Source organism: Salvelinus alpinus, chromosome 5 (assembly GCF_045679555.1).
Source record: "Salvelinus alpinus chromosome 5, SLU_Salpinus.1, whole genome shotgun sequence".
NCBI classification, from domain to species: Eukaryota; Metazoa; Chordata; class Actinopteri; order Salmoniformes; family Salmonidae; genus Salvelinus; species Salvelinus alpinus.
In genome coordinates this window covers 74,898,358-74,919,504 of record NC_092090.1, presented here as the reverse complement: position 1 = coordinate 74,919,504, position 21,147 = coordinate 74,898,358, and the positions used below count along the sequence as shown (strand labels likewise).

The following is a 21,147-nucleotide window of genomic DNA, read 5'->3' as shown; positions in this document are numbered from 1 at the left end:
ATATTACACGTTGGTTTAGCAGAATTTAATTGAAATGACGTAGAAACAAAGTTGATTTAACCAGTGTGTCCAGTGGGTAGAATCTCATTAAGGGAGAATAATACAGTAATATAATTGCAGTGGTCAACATTTATTTACAAAACTGGAAGCATTACAAGAATGTAGTGTTTTTTTTGTGTGTTCGACCAGAAAATTTGACAAACGACATTAGTCCACTCCATCTAACAATACTACTGGCCTCATGTTGAACTCTAAACCAAGAGCAATCCCTGGAGGGCATTACAATATGTTGACAATACCATAAATCAACTAGTATAAGTATATTATTGAGTGGGACTTGCACTTTCCACGCAGACCCATACATTATTGATAGTAAACTAATTAAGGACATTTGACAGGGTACAGATTACAAGGATAATCTATCTATACATTTGAACTAATGAATCCTTGTCATATCAGTCTATAATTACTTCACAGCAGATTGAGTGTCAGTCAATCAACACACACTACAGAGGAAGATCGATTACAAATGATGCATTTTCTACCTCAAAATAAGAGTACAACATTTGAATAACTTCATTAATAGGCATTAATCATTTAAATGCATTCTGAATATTTGATGCAACAATTAATCAATAAGAAATCCATGATTATATTTTTTGAAGTCTTTGAATTAGTCCTTATTAAAGCAAAATGATGCAAACTATCCATCCATTTCATACAAAACAGAACATGGACAATGAACAAAGATCTGAAGAGGTTGCTACAGCACAAATAAACATAAAACATAGAAAAAGAGAGATACTCAATAAAATAACAGAAATCAAAATAATACATAGGTGTCAAGCTTCAAATTGTTTGAACTTTGCGTGTGTGAACGTGTGCGTGGGTGTGCATGTGTGTGCGTATGTGTGACTGTGGTATCAAACATCCATTCCAGACACATCCACATTCAAATTAAAGAGTGGGATGGTAAACAAGTTATTGTTTAGTAAAACGGTCAAATTGATCACAGTAACTGAAACAGTCCAGAAGATGCTGCCTTGTAAAACAATGGATGCATTATTAAAAACAGAATAACATTGTGTCAGCTCCCCTGAACAAGAGAAATCTCTATTAGTACACTCTTCAATTCTCTAAAAACAAATGAAAGCATATTTATGAATCTCTTAGGAGCTACTTTAAAAGGACCCAGTCATAGTTTGTGGAATAAACCACTTCGTGGTAACAAGAACGTAGCTACCTACTGTACCACCGGCAAAACGCATCAGAAATGAAAATAGACTACATAATCGTGATGTCCTTATAAGGGAGCAGCAAAATCAACTCCTATCAGTGACTGATCTAGCAAGCTTGGTGTCTTTTTGTGCTGATATTGTCTGAATGTGGAACATTTCCATTTAATTGAATATTCACAGAAGCTGACACAACATTTAGCCACCCATGTCTGCTCTGATGTCCGATAGAGTAGACTAACCTTACAGTTGAACCATATGTTTGTACATTACATAGGCCCACCCCATAATATGTCAACGTACAAGCCACCAGAGAGTATACCCAGCAGAGTGTGGTAGCAGGCAGACAGAGCTGTGATCATCAGTATTCAGCAGCATGTAGATGTTATACTTTAGAGTCTGAGGGAATCCAAGGCTCAGGTCCGATGGGAAAGGAAGGCACATTTCCACATTTCATACTGACCTTATGGGCTCCCAGCCTGAATCTGCCCCACTGGTCTTTTACATCATTTTATTGATTTAAGCTGAGTAATTACAACACCATTGAGATTGTAGGTTAGGAAAAATGACCTCAGCGTGGCATTAGGGGGCAAATGGAGCGTTTTGTTGGAGTTCACTGTTCCAAGGATGAGCTGGGATAGTATGTACGTACTGGTAAAATGAATGCTTTCAACAAAAGACTGCACAATATAAGAATGTACAGATAAATGTGTATTACACTACTGCTCTATTCTGACAAACATGCTGAGGGTGCATTGAAATACTGTAGCAGCTTTAGTTTATTGTGTTTGTGAATGTTTGCTTTTAGCATGCTTATATTGATAGTAAACAGTTAAAAAAGTAAGAAAATAAATAAGTAAAATAAAAGACTACTAACATACAAATGAAAAGCATGCATCCATCTTCCATTCAGGAATGAAGGTCAATACTTAATTATAAGCCCTTGACACTTTAAAACCGTTTGAACACCTGAAGTCAGGGTATTTACTTGGCAGAGTGCCAGAGTGTGAGTGTGTGTGTGTGTGTGTGTGTGTGTGTGTGTGTGTGTGTGTGTGTGTGTGTGTGTGTGTGTGTGTGTGTGTGTGTGTGTCCTCACATGTCTCATTCCTCCCATTGGGAGAGAGCTGGTCCCTCCCTGACAAGACCATGGCCTAAACATCAGCAGTCCCACAGTCACATAGTCTATTGTCTTTACGTTGGTCCTATTCCATCCAGCAATCCTATTCCAACGATCCATCACTGAAGAGAGGACTCCCAGAAAATACCCTGTCTCGGTGTACATTTTGGGGTCTGGATGGCAAGACTTATGGCCAAGCACAGGACAGAGCAAATTGTCTGTCAAAAAAATCCATAATGCTGATGATCAAATCTGTGATGATGTCACCCAAGTCATGGCAATCAATAACTTGGAGTGAGAGGAGAATAGAATGTGAGAGGCTTGGTTGGGTGGAAACTGACTGCATGCACTTCAGGGAGAGGCTGGGTGCCGTGACTGGGTAGGAGCTGCTCTGTTTATCCTCTGGTACTGATAGCGGAGTGGGAGTGTGTGATGGTGATGACCAATGTTGGATAGACACTGGCTTACATAATGGGAGAAAAGTTAACTCTTTACCATCCACAAGGAAAACATTCAGTAACATCTAGAAATCATCTAGAAATTCTTTCAATGTGTCAATTAATGATATAGGATTGCTAAAGGAGTTCCTAAAAAACTAAATAAGATAAAAGTCAAAATTGGGTGAAATCCTGCTGGATTCATAGACGGAACCAGGATAGCCATGGCAGACCAGAGAATCACATATTATTTGCTTTGGTATGCTGTCCCTCTCATTGAAAAGCCCTTCCGATAAGTCCTTCCGATGCAAGGCTTTTATTACTGTTAGAACCTTCTGAAGAGGAATCCTCTTTAAGGAGAAAACCATCATATGAAAAAGTCATAGAAATGGCAGCAAAACAAAATCACAGCCGTAAAAATGCCAATACACTGCCCTGCACAATGAATGTCTCTCTGGACGGCGATCTGTCTGGTAATGAATGAAAAGAGGGCCCACATTGGGCTTAGTGTAGCCACCCACAGCGACAGTAGAGAGGATTCTATAGACATAGATGGCCCAGCTACATTATGGACAAACGAGACAGTTTGTCCACAGAAGCACTTCATCTTAGTTCATATCCCAACAGCACTCCACTGGGCCAGCCTGGTCTATGGCTCTCTGGAGAATAAGGCACTGGACAAGATTACGGCCTGTGATCGCTATTTCAGAGACCCCCTGGATATAATCCTGTTAACCTACAGAACATACACTACACACTCACTAGCACATATACTCTTACCACAGAGGGATCCTTGTCAATGGCCATTTGTCTTCAGTGCAAAGGACAAGAAAACAGGCTGGGGAAATGGTTCATCAGTTTAGTCCTGTTTATCAATGGCCATTTTCAAGACGAGACATGTTACATTATATATATACAGTACCCGTCAAAAGTTTGGACACACCTACTCATTCAAGGGTTTTTCTTTATTTTTACTATTTTTTACGTTGTAGAATAATAGTGAAGACATCAAAACTATGAACTAACACATACGGAATCATGTAGTAAAAAAGTGTTAAACAAATTAAAATAGATTTTATATTTGAGATTCTTCAAAGTAGCCACCCTTTTCCTTCAATACAGCTTTGCACACTCTTGGCATTCTCTCAACCAGCTTCATGAGGTAGTCACCTGGAATGCTTTTCAATTAACAGGTGTGTCTTGTTAAATGTTAATTTGTGTCATTTCTTTACTTCTTGATGCGTTTGAGCCAATCAATTGTTTTGTGACAAGGTAAGGGTGGCATACAGAAGATAGTTCTATTTGGTAAAAGACCAAGTCCATATTATGGCAGAACAGCTCAAATAAGCAAAGAGAAACGACAGTCCATCATTACTTTAAAAACATGACAGTCAGTCAATCCCGAAAAAATAACTTTGAAAGTTTCTTGAAGTGCAGTCGCAAAGCGCTATGATGAAACTAGCTCTCATGAGGACCGCCACAGGAAAGGAAGACCCAGAGTTACCTCTGCTACAAAGGATAAGTTCATCAGAGTTAACTGCATCTCAGATTGCAGCCCAAAGAAATGCTTCACAGACTTCAAGTAACAGACACATGTCAACATCAACTATTCAGAGGAGACTGCATGAATCATGCCTTCATGGTTGAATTGCTGCAAAGAAACCACCACTTAAGGACACCAATAAGAAGAAGAGACTTAATTGGGCCAAGAAACATGAACAATGGACATTAGACTGGTGGAAATCTGCCCTTTGGTCTGATGAGTCCAAATTTGAGATTTTTGGTACAACCGCCATGTCTTTGTGAGACGCAGAGTAGGTGAACGGATGATCTCCGCATGTGTGTTTCCCACCGTGAAGCATGGAAAAAGAGGTGTGATGGTGCTTTGTTGGTGACATTGTCAGTGATTTCGAGTTCAAGGCACACTTAACCAGCATGGCTGCCACAGCATTCTGCAGCGATACGCCATCCCATCTGGTTTGTGCTTAGTTGGACTATCATTTGTTTTTCAACAGGACAATGACCCAAAACACACCTCCAGGCTGTGTAAGGGCTATTTGACCAAGAAGGAGAGTGATGGAGTGCTGCATCAGATGACCTGGCCTCCACAATCACCCGACCTCAACCCATTTGAGATGGTTTGGGATGAGTTAGACCGCAGAGAGAAGGAAAAGCAGCCAACAAAAGCTCAGCGTATGTGGGAACTCCTTCAAGACTGTTGGAAAAGCATTCCTCATGAAGTTGGTTGAGAGAATTCCAAGAGTGTGCAAAGCTGTCATCAAGGCAAAGGGTGGCTACTTTGAAGAACCTACAATATAAAACATATTTCGATTTAACACGTTTTTGGTTACTACATGATTCCATATGTGTTATTTCATAGTATTGATGCCTTCACTAATATTCAAAAAATAAAAATTATAATAAAAACAAACCCTTAAAACCTCTACCACTTCTCTCTCCCGGATCCGGGATCCTCCTCATCAAAAAAGCTGACTAGCATAGCCTAGCCTAACGCAACAGGGATATCATATAATATAATTTCATGAAATCACAAGTCCAATACAGCAAACGAAAGATAAACATCTTGTGAATCCAGCCATCATTTCCGATTTTTAATATGTTTTAGAGCGAAAACACAATATATATTTATATTAGCTCACCACAATAGCCAAACACACAACGCCATGTTTTCACCATGTTTCCACCGCAAAGGTAGCTTTCACAAAACCAACAAATAGAGATAAAATTAATCACTAACCTCTGAACAACTTCATCAGATGACAGTCTTATAACATCATGTTATACAATACATTTATGTTTTGTTCGAAAATGTGCATATTTATAGCTACAAATCCTGGTTTTACATTGTGAATACATAGCCATGATGCACCAAATTGTCCGGAGAAATTTTGGACAGTCACGTAATCTAACCAAAAAACTCATCATAAACTTTACTAAAAAATACATGTTGTACAGCAAATGAAAGATACACTGGTTCTTAATGCAACCGCTGTGTTAGATAAAAAAAAAAAACTTTAGTACAACATACAGCATGCAATATTGTGAGACAGCGCTCACCAATTCTCCGCCTTGTTGGAGCCAACACAAACCACAAAAATACGAAATAACATCATAAATATTCTCTTACTTTTGATGATCTTCCATCAGAATGTTGTGCAAGGAGTCCTAGTTCCAGAATAAATCGTTATTTTGTTTTAGAATGTCCATTTCTTCTGTCGAATTAGCAACTTTGGCTAGCCATGTGGAGGGCACATGTCCAAGAAATCTTTGCGCCTGGAACGAAAAATTCCAAAAGTCCCAATAAACGTCGAATAAACTGGTCAAACTCGGTTGAAAATCCTACTTTATGATGTTTTTCTCATATGTATCCAATAAAATCAGAGCCGGAGCATTTCGTCGTGTATACCTAACGCTTTTCAGAAGACAATGTGAGGTTCCCTGGTGCGCAGTTGAATACTGACAAAAGAGCGGACCTGTCACTCCAAAAGCTCTCATTCGGTCTCACATCAAGCTAGACACCCCATTCAACATTCTACTGCCTGTGGACATCTAGTGGAAGGCGTATGAAGTGCATACAGATCCATAAATATAAGCCAGTTGAATAGGCAGGCCCTGACACAGAGCCCCATTTTCAGAATTTTCTCTTCCTGTTTGGAAGTTTGCTGCCAAATGAGTTCTGTTTTACTCACAGATATAATTCAAACAGTTTTAGAAACTTCAGAGTGTTTTCTATCCAATAGTAATAATAATATGCATATTGTATGATCTAGAACAGAGTACGAGGCCGTTTAATCTGGGCACGATTTTTTCCCAAAGTGAAAATAGCGCCCCCCTATTAAGAATGAGTAGGTGTGTCCAAACTTTTGACTTGTACTTTAACTGCCACTGAATCTAGGAAAGTCTCAGAACACCTTAGGACGTTCTGGTGCAATTTCATTTCAGAAAGGAAACGCCACGTTTAACCATTTATTTGATAGAATTACAATGCATAGTCTAGGAGTTAGGTTCTGCTCCTTCAGGGTAGCTCACTGCCAGAGCAAAGCATCATACACAGATGTTAAATAACTACAGGAGGTCAGTACGATATGCTATACCAAATCCCCTGAAGGAAGAAACAGAACCCATACAGGTGAAGGCTGGGGTGGTAATTGGATATCAGAAAACAAAAAGCAAAAAGAGTAACAACTAGTTACACCAGCAATGGCAGCAAGACACACCAGTGCATGAGAACATCATGGAAGCATGTGTAGAACTGGTCAACTTAAATAGACTGCATGTAAGTAAAGTGTGAATCCAACTGGTGCAATAACTGCTGATGTGATCAGCTGATGCCACCACACTCAGGTTTCCCTTTTGAACTGCTTTCGCTTGATATAAAAGTCAAAGTGAAAAAGTAGATTTCTAAGAGTAGCCCAGTTCTGTGATAACTGCAGAAGCAGTTCATTCATGAGACATGCATATTCATAGCAATTTTTCATCATCTAAGCCAGGAAAGCTATTTCCATTGTTTTTGGTGAGCATTATAGATTTCAGTTGCTCACTGCAGACTGTACTGTTTCTGCTGATACTTTTGCCTTTGCACTGAAGATAAATCTGAGACAACAGTATTGGATCAACATTTGTATTCTTAAATGCAACTTACAATTTCAGTTGACTTCTTCTTTCTGGAGCTTTAAAGAGTATTGATTGAAAAACTTGGCCAGTTTTGACGGTCCAAAATAGCCAGCCCATTCCACCTTGAGAGGGCACTTTAATATCCCATATATTTCACACAAAGTCCTATAAATATGCAGACCACTTTTTTTCTACATTAAAGGTGAACTTGTGTGATGATTATATTTTAAAAGTCTTTGAAATAGTCATTATTAAAGCAAAATGATGCAAACTATCCATCCATTTCATACAAAACAGAACATGGACAATGAACAAAGATCTGAAGAGGTTGCTACAGCACAAATAAACATAAAACATAGAAAAAGAGATATACTCAATAAAATAACGGAAACCAAAATAATACATAGGTGTCAAGCTTCAAATTGTTTAAACTTTGCGTGTGTGAACGTGTGCGTGGGTGTGCATGTGTGTGCGTATGTGTGACTGTGGTATCAAACATCCATTCCAGACACATCCACATTCAAATTAAAGAGTGGGATGGTAAACAAGTTATTGTTTGGTAAAACAGTCAAACTGATCACAGTAACTGAAACAGTCCAGAAGATGCTGCCTTGTAAAACAATGGATGCATTATTAAAAACAGAATAACATTGTGTCAGCTCCCCTGAACAAGATAAATCTCTATTAGCACACTCTTCAATTCTCTAAAAACAAATGAAAGCATATTTATGAATCTCTTAGGAGCTACTTTAAAAGGACCCAGTCATAGTTTGTGGAATAAACCACTTCGTGGTAACAAGAACGTAGCTACCTACTGTACCACCGGCAATACGCATCAGAAATGAAAATAGACTACATAATCGTGATGTCCTTATAAGGGAGCAGCAAAATCAACTCCTATCAGTGACTGATCTAGCAAGCTTGGTGTCTTTTTGTGCTGATATTGTCTGAATGTGGAACATTTCCATTTAATTGAATATTCACAGAAGCTGACACAACATTTAGCCACCCATGTCTGCTCTGATGTCCGATAGAGTAGACTAACCTTACAGTTGAACCATATGTTTGTACATTACATAGGCCCACCCCATAATATGTCAACGTACAAGCCACCAGAGAGTATACCCAGCAGAGTGTGGTAGCAGGCAGACAGAGCTGTGATCATCAGTATTCAGCAGCATGTAGATGTTATACTTTAGAGTCTGAGGGAATCCAAGGCTCAGGTCCGATGGGAAAGGAAGGCGCATTTCCACATTTCATACTGACCTTATGGGCTCCCAGCCTGAATCTGCCCCACTGGTCTTTTACATCATTTTATTGATTTAAGCTGAGTTATTACAAAATCATTGAAATTGTAGGTTAGGAAAAATTACCTCAGCGTGGCATTAGGGGGCAAATTGACCGTTTTGTTGGAGTTCACTGTTTCAAGAATGAGCTGGGATAGTATGTACGTACTGGTGAAATGTATGCTTTTAACGAAAGACTGCACAACATAAGAATGCACAGAGAAGGGGGACTCAGTAAGATGGCGCTGACAGAGATGGTCGTCTCGCTTCGAGTTCTTAGGAAACTATGCAGTATTTTGTTTTTTATGTATTATTTCTTACATTGCTATCCCAGAAAATCTTAAGTCTCATTACATACAGCCGGGAAGAACTATTGGCTATAAGAGCAATGTCAACTTAACAACATTACGACCAGGAATACGACTTTCCTGAAACGGATCCTCTGTTCGGACCACCACCCAGGACAATGGATCTAATCCCAGTAACCGACCCAAAAAACGGTGCCGCAGAAGGGGCAGACGGAGCGGCCTCCTAGTCAGGCTCCGTAGACGTGCACATCGCCCACCGCTCCCAAGTATAATACTCACCAATGTCCAGTCTCTTGACAACAAGGTAGAAGAAATTCGAGCAAGGGTTGCATTCCAGATAGACATCCGAGATTGTAACATTCTCTGTTTCACAGAAACATGGCTCTCTCCGGATATGTTGTCGGAATCAATTCAGCCACCGGGCGTCTTCATGCATCGCGCCAACAGAGATAAACACCTCTCTGGGAAGAGCAAGGTTGGTGGTGTATACTTTAGGATTAACGACTCATGGTATAATCATAACAGCATACAGGAACTCAAGTCCTTCTGCTCACCCGACCTAGGATTCCTTACAATCAAATGCCAGCCATTTTACCAGTTATAGTCACAGCTGTGTACATTCCCCCTCAAGCAGACACCAAGACGGCCCTGAAGGAACATCACTGGACTCTATATAAACTGGAAACTATATATCCTGAGGCCGCATTTATTGTAGCTGGGGATTTTAACAAAGCAAATTTGAGAACAAGTCTACCTAAATTCTATCAGCATATTGATTGCACTACGCGCAGGGGTAATACTCTCGACCACTGCTACTCTAACTTCCGCGATGCATACAAAGCCCTCCCCCGCCCTCCCTTCGGCCAATCCAACCATGACGCCATCTTGCTCCTACCGTCTTATAGGCAGAAACTCAAACAGGATGTACCAGTGATGAGAACCATTCAACGCTGGTCTGACCAATCGGAAGCCACGCTTCAAGATTGTTTTGATCACGCGGACTGGAATATGCTCCGGTCAGCCTCAGAGAACAACATTGACCTATACGGTGACTCGGTGAGTGAGTTTATAAAGAAATGCATTGGAGATGTTGTACCCATTGTGATTATTAAAACCTACCCTAGCCAGAAACCATGGATGGATGGCGGCATTCGTGCTGCATTTAACCATGGAAATATTGCTGAATATAAACAGTGTAGTTATTCCTTCCGCAAGGCAATCAAACAAGCGAAATGCCGGTATAGGGACAAGGTGGAGTCGCAATTCAATGTCTCAGACACAAGACGTATGTGGCAGGGTCTACAGGAAATCATGGACTACAAAAAGAAAACCAGCCACGTCACGGATGTCACGCTTCCAGACAAACTAAACACCTTCTTTGCCCGCTTTGAGGATAATACAGTGCCACCATCGCGGTTCACTAACAAGGACTCCTTCTCAGTGGCTGACGTGAGTAAAACATTTAAACGTGTTAACCCTCACAAGGCTGCTGGCCCAGACGGCATCCCTAGCCATGTCCTCAGAGCATGAACAGAGAAGAAGGCAAAGATAACTGAACTAAATGACACTCACTTCTGTCATCATTTAGTGCTTTGAGAGGCTAGTCAAGGATCATATCACCTCCACCTTACCGGCCACCGTAGACCCACTTCAATTTGCATACCGCCCCAACAGGTCCACAGATGACGCTATCGCCATCACACTGCACACTGTCCTATCCCATCTGGACAAAAATAATACCTACAGTTCGGAAGTCGGAAGTCTACATACCCTTAGGTTGGAGTCATTAAAACTCGTTTTTCAACCACTCCACAAATTTCTTGTTAACAAACTATAGTTTTGGCAAGTCGGTTAGGACATCTACTTTGTGCATGACACAAGTCATTTTTCCAACAATTGTTTACAGACAGATTATTTCACTTATAATTCACTGTATCACAATTCCAATGGGTCAGAAGTTTACAAACACTAAGTTGACTGTGCCTTTAAACAGCTTCGAAAATTCCAGAGAATGATGTCATGGCTTTTGAAGCTTCTGATAGGCTAATTGACATAATTTGAGTCAATTGGAGGTGTACCTGTGGATGTATTTCAAGACCTACGTTCAAACTCACTGCCTCTTTGCTTGACATCATGGGAAAATCAAAATAAATCAGCCAAGACCTTAGAAAAAAATGCCTGAAGGTACCACGTTCATCTGTACAAACAATAGTACGCAATTATAAACACCATGGGACCACGCAGCCGTCATAGCGCTCAGGAAGGAGATGCGTTCTGTCTCCTAGAGATGAACGTACCTTGGTGCGAAAAGTGCAAATCAATCCCAGAACAACAGCAAAGGACCTTGTGAAGATGTTTTAAAAAAACAGACTACGGTTTGCAACTGCACATGGGGACAAAGATGATTATTTTGGGAGAAATGTCCTCTGGTCTGATGAAACAAAAATAGAACTGTTTGGCCATAATGACCATCGTTATGTTTGGAGGAAAAAGGGGGAGGCTTGCAAGCCGAAGAACACCATCCCAACCATGAAGCACGGGGGTGGCGGCATTGTTGTCGGGATGCTTTGCTGCAGAATGGACTGGTGCACTTCACAAAATAGATGATATCATGAGAAAGAAAAATTATGTGGATATATTGAAGCAACATCTCAAGACATCAGTCAGGAACTTTAAGCTTGGTCGCAAATGGGTCTTCCAAATGGACAATGACCCCAAGCATACTTCCAAAGTTGTGGCAAAGTGGCTTAAAGATAACAAAGTCAAGGTATTGGAGTGGCCATCACAAAGCCCTGACCTCAATTCCATAGAATATTTGTGGGCAGAACTGAAAAAGCGTGTGCAAGCAAGGAGGCCTACAAACCTGACTCAGTTACACCAGCTCTGTCAGGAGGAATGGGACAAAATTCACCCAACATATTGTGGGACCCTTGTGGAAGGCTACCCAAAACGTTTGACCCAAGTTAAACAATTTAAAGGCAATGCTACCAAATACTAATTGAGTGTATGTAAACTTCTGACCCACTGGGAATGTGATTAAAGAAATAAAAGCTGAAATAAATAATTTTCTCTACTATTATTCTGACATTTCACATTCTGAAAATAAAGTGGTGATCCTAACAGACCTAAGACAGGGACTTTTTACTAGGATTAAATGTCAGGAATTGTGAAAAACTGAGTTTAAATATATTTGGCTAAGGTGTATGTAAACCCCCGACTTCAACTGTATGTAAGAATGCTGTTCATTCACTACAGCTCAGCATTCAACACCATGGTACCCTCCAAGCTCATCATCAAGCTGGAGGCCCTGGGTCTCAACCCCACCCTGTGCAATTGGGTCCTGGAATTTCTGACGGGCCAGGCCCAGGTGGTGGAGGTAGGAAACAACATCCCACTTCGCTGACCCGCAACACTGGGGCGCCTTTTCAACCTCAGGAGGCTGAAGAAATTTGGCTTGTCACCCAAAACCGTGACAAACTTTTACAGATGCACAATCGAGAGCATCCTGTCAGGCTGTATCAACCGCAAGGCTCTCCAGAGGGTGGTGCGGTCTGCACAATGCATCACCAGGGGAAAACTACCTGCCCTCCATGACACCTACAGCAGCCAAAGTCACAGGAAGGCAAAAAGATCAAGGACAGCAACCACCCGATTCACTGCCTGTTCACATCGCTATCATCCAGAAGGCGAGGTCAGTACAGGTGCATCAAAGCTGGGACCGAGAGATTGAAAAATAGCTTCTATCTCAAGGCCATCAGACTGGTAAACAGCAATCACTAACTCAGAGAGGCTGCTGCCTACATTGGCACCCAAACACTGGCCACTTTAATGGATCACTAGTCACTTTAAACAATGCCACTTGAAATAATGCCACTTTAATAATGTTTACATATCTTACAATAATCATGTCACATGTATATACTGTATTTTCTACAATCTATTGCACCTTGCCTATGTCACTTGGCCATCGCTCATCCATATACGTACTTATATGTACATATTCTCATTCACCCCTTTAGATTTGTGTGTATTAGGTAGTTGTTGGGGAATTGTTAGATTACTTGTTAGATATTACTGCACTGCCGGAACTAGAAGCACAAGCATTTCGCTACACTCGCATTAACATCTGCTAACCATGTGTATGTGACCAATAAAATTTGATTTGATAAAAGTGTATTATACCACTGCTCTATTCTGACAAACATGCTGACAGTGCATTGAAATACTGTAGCAGCTTTTGTTTATTGTGTTTGTGATTGTTTGATTTTAGCATGCTTATATTGATAGTAAACAGTTGACACTACTAAAATATAAATGAAAAGCATGCATGCATATTCCATTCAGGAATATCAGAAGGAATGAAGGTCAATACTTAATCGTAAACCCTTGACACTTGAAAACCGTTTCACTAGCTGAAGTCATGGTATTTATTTGGCGGAGTGCCAGTGTGTGTGTGTCCTCACATGTCTCCTTCCTCCCATTGGGAGAGAGTTGGTTCCTCCCGCAGGGGCGCTGTATGGGGGGGAGGGAGTTAGGATGATTCTAAGGGCCTGTGACTGACATGGACGCTAAAAAATTATTAGAACATTAGGTAAAAAAGGTTCAATGTTAAATTATTAACCAATCATCATTAATATAATGTGTTATTTACAATGTACTAATAAAACTAACGGGTTCTTTTTCTTTTCTTTTTTTTTGGCAAAAAGTAAACATTCAGAGAGCCTCTGTATGCCAGGCCCAGGGTCAGCAGCCCTGTCTCCCCGTCCCCATACCCATGAACCAGCCCTACTCCCAACTGAAGAAGGAGTAGACCTGCTAACATGCACGCATTTTGTGTACCAACTACGCAATTCTCTGTCCATGTACGCAGGTACGAGATTCGAGTTAAAAGTACGCATAAATTAATAGGGCCTGATTATTGTTAGTATTTTTCTTACTTTCTTACTCTAAAGTTTCTTTCTCTAATGTGTCAGCAGTTCACTCGCATTTGCTAGTGAAAGAAATGAAATGCAAATACGAAAAATAACTGGTCGCATTTTTGCGAGTGTGATATACATTTCATTCTGCGTCCCATTAGTTGTATTTTCCACGCTACTTTACGAGGATCACGCAAACTGATATACTGTAACTATGATCCACGGGAGTTTAGGAGACTGAGTGATGAAGAATGAATGAGTGTCCGGTATTAGCTATAGAGGCAACGCTTCCAAAATGCCTTTGCACTAGATTCGAGATTTTATAAATTTCTAAAATCTGAAATGATGTATGAGCTGCAAAGAAATGCAATAGGCACCTTTACATAGGCTGAAACACCGGACTCTTCTAGCGAACAGCGTTCAGATTCCCTTTGCCGTAGCCTACGTATTAAGCTTTGCCGTAGCCTACGTATTAAGCTTTGTGTAGCCAGTTTGCGGTCTGTGTCGATGCGATACATTTTTTGTGTTTTTATGTTTTCAAAAATGATTTTGCTTTTAGTGTTGATTATGAACCGTGTCTAAAAAGTCAATGCTTGTGAGCTGGCCCTAGTGATTAGCCCTGTTTGGGAGGTAACAAGCGTTCCTCTACTATAGGCTAAACGTGGGGGCATGTGCTAAGAAAAACGTTATAGATAATTATCTCCATTCTACACTGTACATGTAATGGAATTGATTTGGTACAATTCTATAATTGCGATCAGACTCACAAACAGCGCTCGGTCGAGCGTGCGGTGGAAAGAAAACCCCAATTCGGCGTGTGCTATGCGTGAGAGTTGAACCTCCAATTTGCCACACGTGTCTGGTACTCTAAACAGTTGGACCGGGTTGGCAGGTCTGAAGGAGGTGAGCAGCATTGTGTTTTAATGACATGTCAGTTGGCATAATTGCAATGCATTGAGGACAGGAATGTGATTCTCCAGTCAGAAAAAAATATCACTTGACACAGAGGCTGCCGATTTCAGAGCCTTAAAGGAAGAGATGCAGGCTCTTAGAGTTGGATGGGAGTCTCTCCTGATTGAGACAACACTGATTGCTATGCAAATGTCTGTTGCACCTCGATTTAGCAAGGAACAAAGCCGCCAGAGGAAAAGGAAGATATTCCATGATGAGACCTCTCAAGAGGAGACAGCTCAGGACAGTGCATGTATGCTGTTTCGGACCACAGTGTTTTTTACTGCTATGGACAACATCATAAGTGTCTTGGCCACTAGGTTCCACACCACTGCTGTTCTGAAAGTTGGGCAGATTAGTGAGGATAAAGTCCCTTCTGTGTGCCAACCACTGATCATGTATTCCAGAGATCTTACACCTGAGTTTCAACATGAAGTAAGACACCTGAACACTGTATATGCTGCCACTTTCCCCCCTAACTTGGCCCCTCTTGGTCTCCTGAATGCAATTTGTAAGATGCAACTGCAAAGCATTTTTGGAGAAGTGTTCATTGCTTTATGTATATTTTGCACACTGCCTATGACTGTTGCTGGTGGCGAGAAAGCTTTCAGTAAGCTAAAACTGATTTTTTTTAAACTGTTTGAGGTCCACTATGTTTGTTTTTTAAACATTTATTTAACTAGGCAAGTCAGTTAAGAACAAATTCTTATTTACAATGACGGCCAAGGAACAGGGGCAGAACAACAGATTTCTACCTTGTCAGCTCAGGGATAGGCTTTCCAGTCTTGCCATGCTGTCCATTGAAAGTCAGTTAGCTAGAAAGCTAGACTTCAAAAACTTGATCAGTGACTTTGCTAGCAAGAAGGCTCAGCGCTGGGCTCTTGGTGAGTAAGGCTGAGCAAGGGCCATTGATAACTGCTAAATGGTATTGCTATGGATATTGGATCACTACACATGATGCCCACAGGCTGAGAACAAGACTGAGAACAGACTGAGAACAAGATATATCTCAAAGTAATGGCTGGATTACCATAACATTTGTTGTGCACAATCAAGACCCCAGTGGAAGAAACCTATTGATTTGGTGACCACTTGAACATTGCTCTAGCGCCACCATCAGGCCTTTTCATTTCCACTTTTACAGCTGCTTATTTTCTAGTTGGTATGTATACTTAGTTAAAAAATCTGCTGCTGATTTTTATTATTTTGTTTGTTATATCATTCTATAGATGTTAATGTTAATTTATTTTAATTGAAGAAGTTAATGTATATTTAAGTTATATTTATTTTAAGTTATTCATTAATGTTAAGAGCATTTTTCATTCAAGAATTTGACCATTAAAATTACATTTAGACTGTAAAAGATGGCCTTTGGCACATTTCTTATAGAGGGCAGAATATTGCATGCATGTCTGCAGTGTTATATTTTCACAGCTCACCGTCAGTAAATATCGTACAGTAAATATTGGACTACAAGAGAGTTGCAAGCCTGCAAAGGTAGAGTTATTTAAAGCTTTGAATGGGTTGATTAGGTTCTGGAGGTGTGTGGTTAAAGCAATTGTGCAGGGTTGGTGTGGCTTGTGGTGGAGGGGCCCAATGATTTTTGGGGCCCAAAATCCCTGGCGGCGCCCCTGCCTCCCTGACAAGACCATGGCCTAAACATCAGCAGTCCCACAGTCACATAGTCTATTGTCTTTACATTGGTCCTATTACATCCAGCAATCCTATTCCAATGATCCATCACTGAAGAGAGGACTCCCAGAAAATACCATCTCGGTGTACATTTTGGGGTCTGCCTGGCAAGACATATGGCCAAGCACAGGACAGAGCAAATTGTCTGTCGAAAAAATCCATAATGCTAATGATCAAATCTGTGATGATGTCACCCAAGTCATGGCAATCAATAACTTGGAGTGAGAGGAGAATAGAATGTGAGAGATTTGGTTGGGTGGAAACTGACTGACTGCATGCACTTCAGGGAGAGGCTGGGTGCCGTGACTGGTTAGGAGCTGCTCTGTTTATCCTCTGGTACTGATAGCGGAGTGGGAGTGTGTGATGGTGATGGTCAATGTTGGATAGACACTGGCTTAGATAATAGGAGAAAAGTTAACTCTCTTTACCATCCACAAGGAACACATACAGTAACATCTATAAATTCTTTCAATGTGTAAATTAATGATATAGGATTGCTAAAGGAGTTCCTAAAAAACAAAAGAAGATACAAGTCCAAATTGGGTGAAATCCTGCTGGATTCATAGATGGGACCAGGATAGCCATGGCAGACCAGAGAATCACATATTATTTGCTTTTGTATGCTGTTGTCACGCCTTGGCCATAGAGAGGCTTTTATTCTCTATTTTGGTTAGGCCAGGGTGTGACTAGGGTGGGCATTCTAGTTTCTTTATTTCTATATTTTCTGTTTCCATGTTTTGGCCGGGTATGGTTCTCAATCAGGGACAGCTGTCTATCGTTGTCTCTGATTGGGAATCATACTTAGGCAGCCTGTTTTTCCACCTTAGTTGTGGGTAGTTGTCTGTGTTAGTGGCCTGTATAGCCCTAGTCAGCTTCACGGTCGTTTTTGTTGTTTCTTGTTTTTGTTGGCGACATTTACAAATAAAAAGAAATGTACGCTCACCACGCTGCACCTTGGTCCGGTCATTTCCACCCTGACGACAGTCGTGACAGCTGTCCCCTCATTGAAAAGCTAATTGACAGCCGTAAGTCCTTCAGAACCATGGCTTTTATCACTGTTAGAACCTTCTGAAGAGAAAACCTCTTTAAGGAGAAAACCATCATATAAAAAAGTCATAGAAATGTCAGCAAAACTAAATCACAGCCGTAAAAATGCCAATACACTGCCCTGCACAATGAATGTCTCTCTGGACGGCGATCTGTCTGGTAATGAATGAAAAGAGGGCCCACATTGGGCTTAGTGTAGCCACACACAGCGACAGTAGAGAGGATTCTATAGACATAGATGGCCCAGCTACATTATGGACAAAGGAGACAGTTTGTCCACAGAAGCACTTCATCTTAGTTCATATCCCAACAGCACTCCACTGGGCCAGCCTGGTCTATGGCTCTCTGGAGAATAAGGCCCGGGAGCTGGACAAGATTACGGCCTGTGATCGCTATTTCAGAGACCCCCTGGATATAATCCTGTTAACCTACAGAACATACACTACACACTCACTAGCACATATACTCTTACCACAGAGGGATCCTTGTCAATGGCCATTTGTCTTCAGTGCAAAGGACAAGAAAACAGGCTGGGGAAAAAGGAGGAATACACAACGATTCATAGGTTAAGTCCTGTTTATCAAGGGCCATTTTCAAGACCAGACATGTTACATTATATATATATACAGTACCCGTCAAAAGTTTGGACACACCTACTCATTCAAGGGTTTTTCTTTCTTTCTTTTTTACATTGTAAAATAATAGTGAAGACATCAAAACTATGAAATAACACATACGGAACCATGTAGTAACCAAAAAAGTGTTAAACAGAATGCTGGTACTTTAACTGTCAATGAATCTAGGAGAGTCTCAGAACACATTAGGCCGTTCTGGTGCAACTTCATTACAGAAAGGAAATGCCACACTTGGAGTATACCTACCAAAAGATACACCCAAACTTTATTGCATGAATTACGATCACATCAACAAGAAAATATATGATGACCTAGACAGGTGGAACTCACTTCCCTTAGATCTTAGTAGTAGAATTGAAACAATCAAAATGAACATCCTGCCGAGGTTACTGTATTTGTTCCAATCACTGCCCATAGAAATCCCACCTAAACAGTTTAGGGAATGGGAAAAACGGATATCAAGGTTTATCTGGAAGAGTAAGAGAGCAAGAACTAGATATACAACATTACAATTACCAAAAAACTGGGGGTATGGCCTTACCAAACCTAAAAGATTATTATGTGTCAGCCCAATTGAGACCTCTGGTTTGTTGGTGCAATTCAGAATACGAATCCAAATGGAAAGACATCGAGACTACTTTGACAGAGATACCCATACAGTCAGTTTTGGGAAATAAGGACATGGTAAAATAAATATACAATAGACAAAATCAGTGGATTAATTTCTCTCTGAAGACATGGTTTAGGGTAGTTAAGCAAAATAATTTAGACAGAGATCAAACTGCTGAGTTGGCCCGCATACGACCCCTGCTTCATCCCTGCAACTCAGGACAGCAGATTTAAACAATGGACGCAGAAAGGCATCACATCATTCAGTACAATTATAAGGAATGGGAACCTAGATAACTTCCAGGACCTAAGTAAAAAACATGGCTTGGATAAACAAGATTTTTACAGATACCTACAAGTCCGACACTATTTCTTAAGGGAGATAAAAGTGACTGACCCTCGAGCACCTCCAAAATTAATCCAAGTATTCACTAACGCATACAACTTGGGGAGTAACAAAAAAAACAATTTCAAATCTCTACTTGGGTATTCAATCCTCAAAGAAACATTCTACAAACTAAATTAAAAAGAAATGGGAGCAGGAACTTAACATTGAAATAACTGATGAAACATGGTTGAACATATTAGAGACTCAACAAAGCTCCAACAACTCAAGGTCATGGAGAGAATTCTGTTGGAAGAATGTTATACGTTTCTTCATAACACCTAAACTGAAATCAAAATAGACTGGCTCACCACACCCTTGTTGGAGAGAATGTTATACGTTTCTTCATAACACCTAAACTGAAATCAAAACAGACTGGCTCACCACACCCTTGTTGGAGAGAATGCGGTCTATTGTGGGCAGACCACTCTCATATCTTTTGGTCCTGCCCCGCAATCGAAACTTACTGGGGAGAAATAAGATCTAACATTGGAAAAATAATGGGATTTGACATAGAACAAACATTCATTTCTTTGTACTTGGGTGAAATACCTGACACAATAGAGAAAAGTACCTCTTGAAGGTCCTACTGGCAGCCAGTAAAAAGGCTATCACTAGGAAATGGCTACAAAAAGACCCTCCCACACTGACACAATGGATAGACATTGTAGAAGAAATACACCACCTTGACCTTTGCTTTAAGAACTCAACAGGAGAGAGGTCAGGAATACTGGGATAAATGGGTTTCATACTTGGAAAAGGTCTAATTCAAAGATGCCAATGTAACTAATATGATGATAAAGGTATGAAGTGCACTGTAACTGCCAGATCTTTTTTGTTATTTTATTTTACTTTATTTGTACTTTATTTGTGTTCCTACAATAAAAACTAAGTATAAAAAAAGAAAAGAAAAGAAAGGAAATGCCACGTTTAACCATTTAATAGATAAGATTACAATGCATAGTCTAGGCGTTAAGGCTTAACGCCTAGACTATGCATTGTAATCTTATCTATTAAATAAGATGGCCTTTTTTAAACTCTTAACGGTTAAGCTCTGCTCCTTCAGGGTAGCTCACTGCCAGAGCAAAGCATCATACACAGATGATAAAATAACTACAGGAGGTCAGTACGATATGCTATACCAAATCCCCTGAAGGAAGAAACAGAACCCATACAGGTGAAGGCTGGGGTGGTAATTGGATATCAGAAAACAGCAAGCAGAAAGAGTAACAGCTAGTTACACCAGCAATGGCAATGGCAGCAAGATACACCAGTGCATGAGCACATCATGGAAGCATGTGTAGAACTGGTCAACTTAGAAATCTACTTTTTCACTTTGACTTTTATATCAAGCGAAAGCAGTTCAAAAGGGAAACCCGAGTGTGGTGGCATCAGCTGATCACATCAGCAGTTATTGCACCAATTGGATTCACACTTTACTTACATGCAGTCTATTTAAGAGTAGCCCAGTTCTGTGATAAATGCAGAAGCGGTTCAGAAATGAGACATGCATATTCATAGACATCTTTTATCATCCAAGCCAGGAAAAGCCATTTCCATTGTTTTTGGTGAGCATGATAGATTTCAGTTGCTCACTGCAGACTGTACTGTTTCTGCTGATGCTTTTGCCTTTGCACTGAAGATACATCTGAGACAACGGTATTGGATCAACATTTGTCTTCTTTAATGCAACTCACAATTTCAGTTGACTTCTTCTTTCTGGAGCTTTAAAGAGTATCAATCGAAAAACTTGGCCAGTTTTTACGGTCCAAAATAGCCAGCCCATTCCACCTTGAGAGGGCACTTTAATAGCCCATTCCACCTTGAGAGGGCACTTTAATATCCCATATATTTCACACAAAGTCCTATAAATATGCAGACCGCTTTTTTTTCT

The 21,147-nt window shown here is 40.5% G+C and overlaps 1 long non-coding RNA gene across 1 annotated transcript; it reads right to left on the bottom strand.

The window, feature by feature from the left end:
• Positions 1 to 109: 109 nt before the first annotated feature.
• LOC139576785 (uncharacterized) lies at positions 110 to 5,115 on the bottom strand. The gene is made up of 2 exons (XR_011675172.1): positions 3,570 to 5,115; positions 110 to 2,811 (listed from the first exon to the last, which is right to left on the bottom strand). It is a non-coding gene; the product is annotated as an uncharacterized lncRNA (long non-coding RNA).
• Positions 5,116 to 21,147: the final 16,032 nt, after the last annotated feature.